Source organism: Mustela erminea, chromosome 3, assembly GCF_009829155.1.
Source record: "Mustela erminea isolate mMusErm1 chromosome 3, mMusErm1.Pri, whole genome shotgun sequence".
In the NCBI taxonomy this organism is placed as follows: Eukaryota; Metazoa; Chordata; class Mammalia; order Carnivora; family Mustelidae; genus Mustela; species Mustela erminea.
In genome coordinates this window covers 333,031-344,601 of record NC_045616.1, presented here as the reverse complement: position 1 = coordinate 344,601, position 11,571 = coordinate 333,031, and the positions used below count along the sequence as shown (strand labels likewise).

Here is an 11,571-nt window from a genome sequence, read left to right as displayed (position 1 = left end):
TCTGTATGTAAAAAGTAGGAGATATGTAAAAAGAGAGAAAAACAGCCCTGAGGCCACTGTCAGAGCTAAATCCATTCATAAAAGAATGGAAGGGGAAACTGATCACCTCCCATTAGCCAAGGATACCCAAAGGGGAGGGTGTCCAACCTGTTTGAATCTGGAGAGTGCCTGACTGTGAATGTATCTCTATGGCTCCACCGCTTCCGTTATGGAATCTGAATGGACTGCACCCTGAATCTTGCAGGGTGTCATATGGCATAACGGTCATCTACTCCACAGAGTAGCCTGGTCCAGGGTTTATACGGACAGACCTTAGATAAGACGGTCCTAAGTTCCTGTGAGGGATGCGAGAAGGACAGCATCCAGGGACAGCCCTGCTCCGATGGCAGAGCAGACCACAGCTGTTCTCTCTGGGCTCCTCCACCCAGAATCTGGGAGATGGAACAGGGGAAATTCTGTGCAATGAATTTGGACTCTGGCTCAGCACCCAGCAGAGGTGTGTAGGCTCAAAGGTGTGCCTATGTGCCTTCGTCCATCGTCAGGAACTTGGGATCAGTAGCCGGCAGCAGGGCCGGGTAGCCTCCCCTTGCTGAGTGCTGCTGCTCCTGGGAGCACAGCCTGGGGAGTGGGCGGTGTGGGTTCAGGTGAGGCAGCACTGCTGCCAGGTGGCCGATACCCCCATGCTAGAACATGCATGCCCATGAGCCTCAGCACCTCTGTGTTGGCTTTCAGACCTAGAAAAACGAGAGTCTGAGGGTCCACTTTGAGTCTAGGAAGCCATCTTCCAAGGGGAAGAAAACTCTCTGAAGTTCCATGAGCTGCCCGTCCCTCTTCTCTGATGTCTGGACATGATGGGTCACACAAAGGACCATGGGAGGAGCTCGGGAGTCAAGGCTTCAAATCTTGGCCATCGGAGGCTGCCAGGGACCTGTCCCAATTGATACATGTGCAGCTGCTGGCACGTTCCTGAATATGCTCTCTCTCTGCAGCCTCTGCATCTTTGAACGACATGTCCATATGTCTGAAACATCATTCTGTTCCAAGCACTTAGAAACCCTCCACTACCTCTTCTTTTGTACAGAATGGGTATGACCACAAGGCATCAGTAGCCCAAGAAGGCTGGGGGCCAAAGTAACTGAACAAGAGAGATATGGTAGCTAACCAAGCCTGGACAGATTAAGGTAACAGTAGGGTATGAGAAAGTTCAGCTTCCTCCAGCAAGGGAAGGACAGTTCCATGTTATATAGGGTGTCGCGTATACTCATCTGAGAATATCGGGTAAGAACCCTTTGATTGTCTGTCTACGGCCATACCACCCTGAACGCGCCCAATCTCGTCTGATCTCGGAAGCTAAGCAGGGTCAGGCCTGGTTAGTACTTGGATGGAAGACTGCCAGGGAATACCGGTTGCTTTCGCTTTGATCTCCAAGAGGGAATTTCTTGGGATGGTGGGCTACTGCAGGCTGTGGGTGCTGCCTTCACGGAGATGGCACAACCTCTCTACGAACTGGCTAAGGGAGGACTCACTATGGTAGAGTGTGGACAGCTGAGGCAGAAGGAGCATTTTGGGAATTACAAAGAGCCTTACTGTATGCCCCAGCATTGGTCATCCCAGATGTTACCAAGCCCTTCCACTTGTATGTGGATGAAAAGGCAGGGCTGACTAAAGGAGTTTTGACTCAGACTCTGGGGCCTTGGTGAAGGCCAGTGGCCTATCTTAGCAAGAAACTAGATCCAGTAGCAGCTGGGTTCCCCCTTTGTTTCTGCATAATTGCTGCCATGGCCCTCCTGGTCAAGGATGCATGCAAATTGACTCTGGGTCAAAATCTCATATTGACCACCACCCATGTTATCAAGGGCCTTCTCCAGACTCCACCAGACCGGTGGATGACAAATGCCTGAGTGACAAGGTATCAGGCCCTCCTCTTGAATGAAAAAGTGATCTTCCGGCCCCCAGAAGTGCTAAATACAGCCACGTTGCTACCAGAGGTGCTGGCTGACCACCCAAACGACTGCAGGAAGGTCCTAACCCAAGTCACGGGAATAAGGCAGGATCTCAGAGACACTCCCCTCCCAGATGCGGAAATGACGCTGTTCACAGAAGGGAGTAGTTACATGGTCAATGGAAAGAGGTATGCGGGGGATGCAAGACTCAGGACGACAGCCCCGCCACACAGGATCTTGGTGGAAAAGCAAAGCTGATTGCATTCACCAAGGCACTACAGATGGCCAAGGCCCCAGGACACTAATTGGAAACTACAGTGTGCCTACTGGCCCCAGAGCTCTGAGCAAGGAGAGAGAATGAACCAGACTCTCAAAGAGACCTTGACAAAGTTAATTCTGGAGGCTGATGGTGGATGGATGGATCTCCTTCCTTTTGCTCTCCTCAGGGCATGATGTACACCCTATTTAAACAAGGTGACCCCATTTGAAATCATGTTTGGGAGGACCCCTCCCTTGCTCTGTCCTAGGCTACAGGAGGTTGCCCTAACAGAAATGACTGATCAGTCTATACCCCAGTCACTGCAGGCATTACAGTCTGTCTTAAAAAAAGGGATCCAAACTGCCCACGCTGGGACAGACAGTGGAGGAACCACATCCCAGGAACTTGATTTGGATACGTCACTATCAAGTGGGGAACTTGAAGCCTTGCTGGAACGGATAATTTACTGTTATCCTAACCACCCCCATGGCAGTAAAAGTAGAAGGCATTAGGGCCTGGGTTCATGTGGGTCACGTCAAACGAGCCGAGTAAGGATGCCCCCCAAGATGGGAGCAACAGCCGACAGACCCAGCTGACCATGGGCTAAAAAAAAAAAAAAAAAATTGTAAGTTTATTGTTGCTATACTAAAGAAAATTGGGGTGATAAAATGTTAGTTCTATCTTATATTGAACACATAAGACTATCTGAAAAGTCAAGGATTTGACTAATCTCCAAAGAGAAGGGGGGAATGTAAGGGCCTTCCCCTCTCAGAAGAACTTGCCTGTGGACCCCGGATGTAGGGGTGGGGCAGGCCAGGTGGAGATGTCCAATCGGTGCAGCATGTGTATATCCACTAGGGTGGATTGAGATCCGATTGGCCACCTGTATAGGGGTGGGACTCAACCAACGGCATAAAGGTTGCAGCGAGGATAGCAGGGAAGGAGGAGAGCTACGCCGGGAGCAGGAGGAGAGCTGCGCCGGGAGCAGGAGGAGAGCTGCAACGGGAGCAGGAGGAGAGCTGCAACGGGAGCAGGAGAAGAGCTGCGATGGGAGCAGAAGAATCGAGGAGAGCTGTGCCAGGAGCAGGAGAGCTGCAACGGGAGCAGGAGAAGAGCTGCGACGGGAGCAGAAGAGTCGAGGGGAGCAAAAGAAGAGTCGATGGGAGTGAAGAGTCGGCAGAGTGGAGGAGCTATAACAGCTCTTGTAAGAGCTTTAACCGCTGAGAGCGGTCCCACAACCAGCGGTCCCTGTGCCTGCAGCCTCCAGCCGCCTGCAGCTTCTAGCCGCCTGCGGCCCCGCTTCTGGCGGTCCTGCCTCCAGCGGCCCTGAGCCGCCCCCTGCAGCTTCCAGCCGCCGGCGGCCCCGCCTCCAACGGCCCCGAGTCGCCGTCTGTAGCCTCCAGCCCCGCCGATGGTCCCACCTCCGGTGGCCCCTAGAGGCCGCCTGCAGCCTCCAGCCGCCTGCAGCTTCCAGCCGCCTGAGGCCCTGCCTCTGGCGGCCCCAAGCCACCTGCCGCCTTCAGCCACGTGCAGCTTCCAGCAGCCCCGAGCTGTCCAGACATCAGCGGTCCAGCTGTCAGCGGTCCCTCGATGCCTGTGGCCCTGAGACTCCAGTGGTCCAGCGGTCCCGAGTTACCAGTGGTCCTGCAGTCCAGTGGTCAGCGGTCCCCACGCCTGCAGCCCCTAGACATCAGCGGTGCCGAGACACCAGCGGCCCAGCGGTCAGCGGTCCTGACGCCTGCAGCCCCTGGATGCCAGTGGTCCCGAGACGCCAGTGGCCCTGAGATGCCAACGGCCCCTAGCCGCCAGCAGCCTTGCCACAAAATGCCTCGCCACCCTGAGCCACAAGCAGCCTAGTCCACAGCGATGACTTCCTCTGGGTGGCAGCCTTGTCAGAGTGGTATCGTGGGGAGCAGAGTCTGTCATCCGGGTTGTCCTCCTTGTCATCGTCGCTGTCATCGTTGCCTCTTTGTCGTCGGGAGCGGCCTTGTCCGGGAAGCCGTCTTGTCCAGAATGGCCTCTTCTTGGGAGTGGCCCTGTCTGGGGAGCAACCTCATGGAGCAGCGGCCTCATCTTGGTAGCGGCTCCGATCATGGAGTGGCCTCATCTGCCGAGCAGCCTCATGTAGAGCAGCCTCGTCCGGAGCGGCCTTCTTGGGAGTGACCTTGTCGGGAACATCATCCTCGCCTTTTCGTAAGAGATAGCCCTGACCGGTCAGTTTGATTCTTGATGCTTGGTGTGAAATCAACATTTGGGAAATTGCCCTGATTCAAATTATTTTCACATTAGTAATTTCCCAAATGTTGATTCTTTTTGTTAAACAGTATATAGAGGTCATATTCATTATTAATGTTACCATCCATCTCATCTCATCAGAAAGCCTTCAAGTCCTGGGAAGTGGTCAAACTTAATATGGAAAATACAAGTTTTCCAGAATTCAAAACTCAACAGTCAAATTTTGTCATTAAAAACACAGTCAACTGTCTTTCTTAATTTCCATTTTTTTAAGTCATCTCTACTCCCCATGTGGGGGTTCAAATTCACAACCCCAAGATCAGGAGTCATTTGCTCCACCTATTGGGCCGACCAGGTGTCCCTGTCAACTGTATCATAAAGTGACAAACTTACCTCGTCTGTTTCAGAGAACATATGGAAATCCCCAAGTATAAACTCGTCAGTTCTTTTCCAAGTAAAATTGTTGTTAACACAGAAGAAAGCAACCAGCTCAAGTCACAACTCAAGCAACTGCCCCAGTGCTTTCCCCCAGATGATGTATAATCGTACTTGAGTATACAGCAAAGCTGCTTGATGCATGCTTCCCACTTTGTCACAGAAGAGCAAAAGGTTAATTATTCCAGGATTGATAATTAACGAAATTCATATTTTTTACTGCTTCAGTGAGGATTTTTTAAAAATTTTATTTATTTGACAGACAGGGATTACAAGTAGGTGGACAGGCAAGCAGAGAGAGAGAGGAAGCAGGCTCCCTGCCGAGCAGAGAGCCCGATGCGGGGCTCGATCCCAGGACCCCAGGATCATGACCTTAGCCGAAGGCAGACGCTTTAAACCACTGATCCACCCAGGCGCCCCACTGCTTCAGTGAGGATTTTAAGGGAAACTTACCCTTGGTTTTTTAAGCGCACTCTGAGTTCACTGCAGTAAAAACACCTGCACAAGAACAGGTTGATGCTAATGCCTTGATTCATGTAGAAGTGGGTAATAATATGTTTGCATCAGTGTAAATATCAATAAAATGAATAAGGTAAATAATGTCTCCCATTATTAGGGAAATGGTTCAATCTTTCTGACTCTCTGAAGGGTCCACAAATCATACTCTGAGAATGGCCAGAAGACAGTCACACCATGTAAATGCACTTACATTTAAAGTACTACTAATATTATGAATCTGAGCTTAAACTCTTGAGTAAGGAGAAGGGATATAAAAGGCACACCATCCATTCCCCTTTTAAATGATAAACACTTATTTCTTACGACACTAGCAATGTAAACCAAGTGAAAGATTTATGGGCAAATGCTCTACCTGTGGGTGTGTGAGACACCCTTAAAATACTCTGGACAACAAAATGGGCACACTTTCCAGAAACCATCGGGAAAACTTTTTCAAGGCTACTCAGTACCGTTTGTTGCTCAAATTCATTTACAATGTTCCTATTTGCCTTATTATCAAAGCAATTAACTTTAGAATTAGAAAAGCCTACACATGAGGTGACTACACCTAATTGTAAGCTAACTTCACTTTTCAGAGTTACAAAAGATAAGTGTAGAAATATAAACAATGAAATTCAGAAGCACCTATTTGGCAGAGAACAATCTGCAGGTCTCAATGCTGACAGGGACAAGACATTGCCAGGCGTAGATGCCAAGGACAGCCCACCTTCTCAAGCTGCTCTCCAGCACTATTTGTGCACATTTGTAAAGGGAATGTCACATTCTTGGTAGGATAAGCAACAAAGCAGACTACTCAAGACTCAGACTGCAAAACACTAGCTCTGATGACTGCTTACCCCGTATGTATACAAAACAAACTCTCCCTATCAATTTGAAGTCGGAGCTAGCTAAAGAGCTGGACGAGTAAGTAGATTGGGCAGTCTTCAGGGAGAGACACAGAGAAGAGAAACAGTGTTTGAGGAGGTCATTAAGAGGACATGGCCACCAGATGGCCCATGACCTGGATCCCAACAATCAGAGGCTCCATACTTTGTCCCCTGGTCCTTGGAATGTGTGTTCCCATCTGCTTCTCCACTCCCAAAGGCTGCCTCACAGACACAAGCCTTGAGATAATGATGTGTTGAGAGGACCTCGATGATTAGATACATGACTAAATACAGTTAAGGTGTCTGCATAAATTTTTAAGATTCTGGAAGGCTGGCATGGAGATTGACTCATTTTATAGCCACCCCAAACGAGCCTCATATGTAAATTCCTTGCTTATTAAACCTGCCAACTACTGATCTGAAGCATGGGCTTCTTCCACCTCTCACTGCCCTCCAAATATGGACACAGCTTTTCAATTTGACTCAGGAGCTGCAGAGGAGCTTGGAAACCAGGCACATGGGCAGGCAGGCAGGCAGATAGATGTGAGAGGCAGGGAAAAGAGAAACAAGACACAGAGGAGAGTCAATATGAGCATTAGGCACTTCAAATCAAACCAGAGAATGGAGAGAACTAAGCTTCGTATTTCAGGAACACAGCATGGTGCAAACTCGTGACAATCATTATTAATTTTGATAGATCAAGTAGAGCCTAGTAATCAGTTTTCTTTTTAATTTTAAGATAAAAATTCTTTCCTATGCAGAAACATGGAAAACCATCTTAAAGCACATGCCCCAATCTCATGACATGTTTATCAACTTTTCTCCAAGAATAGCCACAGCAAAAGGCAAAATGCCAATGTACCCATTTACTAGTAATTACTTCTACTGGTGATGCCCTCAATGCGTCCGTCTAAGGATCAACTGTGCTCTTGTTCACGTGTACTGCCTTAAGAAACCTACCTTATCTGGCCACTCAAGTGTCAGTTTTAATGTGCTGTCTGTTGCCAAGGCACCCATTTATAAGGATTACTTCTCAGAATGACAAATAGAAGATTTAAAGCTTGACCCAGTTTCCAGTTATTGAACATCTATCTCCTTTAACAGTGTTAGGGTCCATGACCAAAGGGACAAGACTGATACAAGGCTAAAGTCGAGCAAAGCTTTCTTTCCTGCCCAGCATCAAAAATCAAACCGACCAGTCGGGGGCGTCGCTTACAAAGAGGCAAGGACGACCAGGACACCAACCCCGAAGACACCGCTCCGACGACGGCGCTCCCAACTCCGCTACCCCATGACAACGCTCCCGAGGACTATCCTACTGGACAAGCACCCTTCCCGATGGCCATGCTCTGGTGGTGCTTCTCCCCTGCGAGGTTGCTTCCCAGCGAGGCCCCTTCCAGATGACAATGCTCCTGGCGGCACTGCTCACCAGCAAGGCCGCTCCCCTGTGAGACCGCTTCAGGAAGTCAACGCTTCGGTGGCAGCGATGCTCCCTGGCGAGTCCGCCCCCTGGCGAGGCCCCTTCTCCAGGACACCGCTACCTGGCAACTACCCTGACAATAACCCTTCCCGAGGACGCTGCTCCCTGGCAAGGCCCCTTCCTGACGACCAGGCTCCCAGAGGCACTGCTCCCCGGCAAGGCCACTTCCCCACAATGACGCTCCCTGAAAGGATGCTCTCTGGCGAGGCCCCTTCCAAGGAACGACGCTCCCAGCGGCACTCTTCTCCAGCGAGGCCCCTTCCTGAGGACGCCGCTACCGGAGGTCTACCCTACCTGAGGACAACCCTTCCTGACGAGGATATTACTGGCAGCGCTGCTCCCCGGCAAGGCCCCTGCCCCACGACGAGGATCCTTGTGAGGCTGTTCCCCCGAGAGACCCTATCCAGACAACTACCCTACCTGAGGACGACCCTTTCCCACATCAATGCTCCCAGCAGCTCTGCTCCCTGGCAAAGCTCCCGCTCTTGAGGGCGATGCTGCTGCTCCCGAGGACAATGCTGCTCCTGAGGACTACTCTTCCCAGCCTCACAGACTAACCTTTATACAGGTGGTTGAGCCCAGTCCACACACAGGTGGCCAATGACATTGCAATACACAGGAAAAACTGCACAGTCATGCTAGGTCAGCAATCTGGGTGACCAATTGAATTTCAATTTACCATAGTAAATATATGCGCGCCCCACTGATCGGATGTCTCCATCCGGCCTGGCCCGCCCCTATATCCGGGGTTTGCAAGTAAGTTCCTCTGGGAGAGGCTGGGTCAATCCAAGTTTACAATGAAATGGCTGTGTCTGGCTAACCAGGCCCTTACAGTAGGGTATCACCACAAGCTTCCAAAAATGTGCATCCAAGCAAACACACTTTGCCACAGTTCCTGCTACTTCTGAATTACTGACTTCAGGTTGGTCTTCTTGAAGACCTCATAATGGGATTTGTGCTGATTCTCTGGAACTGCTTCACAAAGGCAATTTCCTCTTTTGTCCAAAGGGCTCTGGGGTAGACTGATGACAATGCCTTTCACTTTCATGCACTTATGGAATTAATACTTCTCAAATAGTTTACAAAAAAGATGTACATATGTGAGTACTCATGACCTACAATTACCTTGTTCCTTTTGATAAGTGTCTACAGGTTTTTCTTTTTTTTTTTTTCCCTTTGGGGGGGAACTACTCCTTAGTTGTTAAGAATAAAAGGAATGGATGCTTGTAAACAGACCCTTGCAGGCAGGCAATGAGAACACAAAGAGGAATAAAGATGAACACATGTGAGATGAAAGATCACATTTTTCTGTGGATGCCACTGAAAGCTTCTGACCAAAGCAGAGCCAATAGAGGACTCGAGTTAAAAAAAAACAAAAAACAAAAAACAAAAAACAAAAACAAAAAAAAACAAAAACAAAAACCCAGTACTCCTCATCCTAGCTGTACCCTCTGCCCTGGGTTGACTCATGGGTCATTGCTGGGTCAACATGGCTAGCAGGAGATGGTGGACAGGGGTTTAAACAGAATATGGCCTACATGACACTGTCTGTTTGCTCTTTCTTGAATGATCAGATGCATAGCTCTCTTTCAATTTTTTATCTCCCTGTTCATGTCTTTGCCTGTCATCCCTAAAGTCAAAGCCTTAGAGATATGAGAACATGAAATTTGCAGGGTAGAGCATTTGTGTTTCAGTAGAATAAAAGCCCTCCACTGCTTGCCTTCCCTATGTTCTCTGTGTTCATGGCTAAAGATCCAAAAAGCATGGATGCGGTGATCCAACTTGTTTGTTTTGTTTGTTTGTTTGTTTATTTTGTTGTTGTTGTTGTTGTTGTTTATATCGGAAAAAAAAATCAGTCAAGATAGCAGGCTATAGAATCAAACTGCGTGGTTTAAATACTAACTAAGTGATGTTGAGAAAACTACTGTCAAGATTCTAATCCTTAACATCTCCATCTGTAAAATGGGAACAATAACCCCTCAAGGGCAGAGGATTAAATGACATAATATATAGAGAGTGCTTACCATTCAATAATTATTAGTAAAGAAATGGAAATGGAAGGAGAAAAGCCTTACAGTGAGTGAGAGAGAAGAGAGGAACAGGTGCTTTTAAATATAATTAATTCAATATCCCACTTATTCTATGATAAATTCAGATGATTTTGTGTAAAAATAATCTACAGATTCAACATAAATACACTTGAGTTTAGCTTAGTAAAATTCTATAAAATAACTATGATAAAATATAAGAATTCACTATATATTATATAATATATACTCTAACCAGCAGCTGTGCCAGTAACAAAATAAGGAAATGAAATGTCCACATGCATTAAATGTGTGGCTTATGCAACCTTTTTAACAGTAGCTCACCAAAAATATACTTCATGACAGATAAGATTAAGACACAAAACTAAAGTTTCACAAAAACAATCCTTACACTTATTGTTTTAAAAAATCCTATTTTATTCTATCTTGATATTTTCTATAGTTTCATTTTAAAAGGTAATGACTTAGTGAATTAATATCATGATCACCTACTACAATTTGAAAAATAAATAGATTTAAGCTATGATGTGTTCATTTCAATTAACTTTATTACACATTTTCAGGATGGTCACCGTTTGATGTGGCCTGAACAGGAATAAACTCCAGGGAAGTAAAACTAAGGGCCTCAAATACGACTGTACTCTATACAAGAGAGGGTAAGGGGTCAAAAATCATATTTCACTGGTGAAATAAGAGGTTTTACATATAAACAGTTGGTTAGAATGATCTGCCCTTCCATCAGTCTGGCAAACGTCCACATAATAAATATTACGGTATGTTGAGGTCTAGATCCCCATTAGTCCTGTGTCACTCTCCTTCAACAATGCCTTAGTCACCTGATCTAATGTAGTATAAGCCCTAATGGTTGGCTTTTTTGTGTGTGTGACATGAGTGCCTGACTTTGGCTTTGATTGCAAAGATGTCCACTTCAGAGAGGACTACCCCCATTGAGCTCAATGCCGGCCACCGGACTGGATAAAGTGTTCAGAAGCACCCGCATCTGCCCCAGCCTAAGACCTTGGCTGATTTTTTTTCCTCTTCAAGGCTCTAAAATCTTATCCTCATATTTTAAATTCACCAATAAAGAGTGAACCTGTGAAAACGCTAGGCTCCCACCCTCACCCCTAGTGAAAGCATAACCCCAGGCCCTAGCATATGCCTGTTTTATCTCCCTACCCAGGATCCTGCTGTGAGTGCCCAGGGATGCCCCACCTCATTTCCAGACTGCCCCTCACCAAAGTTTCCTGACAACTACAAGTGAGGGCATCATGGTAGGAATCCTAAGGGCAAGTCCAGTAACAGCACTCGGGACTGTATGACAGTTTTGCAATGGCTCGACAATAAATATTTGTACATTTAGCAGAATTTATTTTTATTAATTTTTTTTCCATTTAGCAGAATGAAACCTGAGTGTTGCTTTTGTTGTACAGACTCACTGGTTGCAACCCCATGGTTATAGAAGTGGCTTGTGGGGGGGGGTGGGGAGCTGTATGTGCAATGTAGTCCTCTTATCTCTAACCAACACACACTATAGTAATAGATTCTTATAATTTTCTGAACAGTCAAATTTGCGTAGGTCACTTAGCCACAGTTCTTTCTCCGTGTTCTGCTGAAAAATCTAGAATGGTTTCTGTTAATTTTAACTGTGCATACCTCTCCCTCTGATAAAGGACCTTTTTTTTTTTCACCCTTTGGCGAGGGTGGAGGTCAGTCCTGCTCTCCTTTAGTCTATCTGATGGAGAAAATAAGTCCAGGTCCTACCACCTTCACCTACAAGTATGCATAT

General features: G+C 47.3%; 1 pseudogene; it reads left to right on the top strand.

Moving 5' to 3' along the window:
* The first annotated feature begins 1,299 nt into the window (after positions 1-1,299).
* LOC116587452 lies at positions 1,300-1,418 on the top strand (annotated as a pseudogene).
* The last annotated feature ends 10,153 nt before the right edge of the window (positions 1,419-11,571 follow it).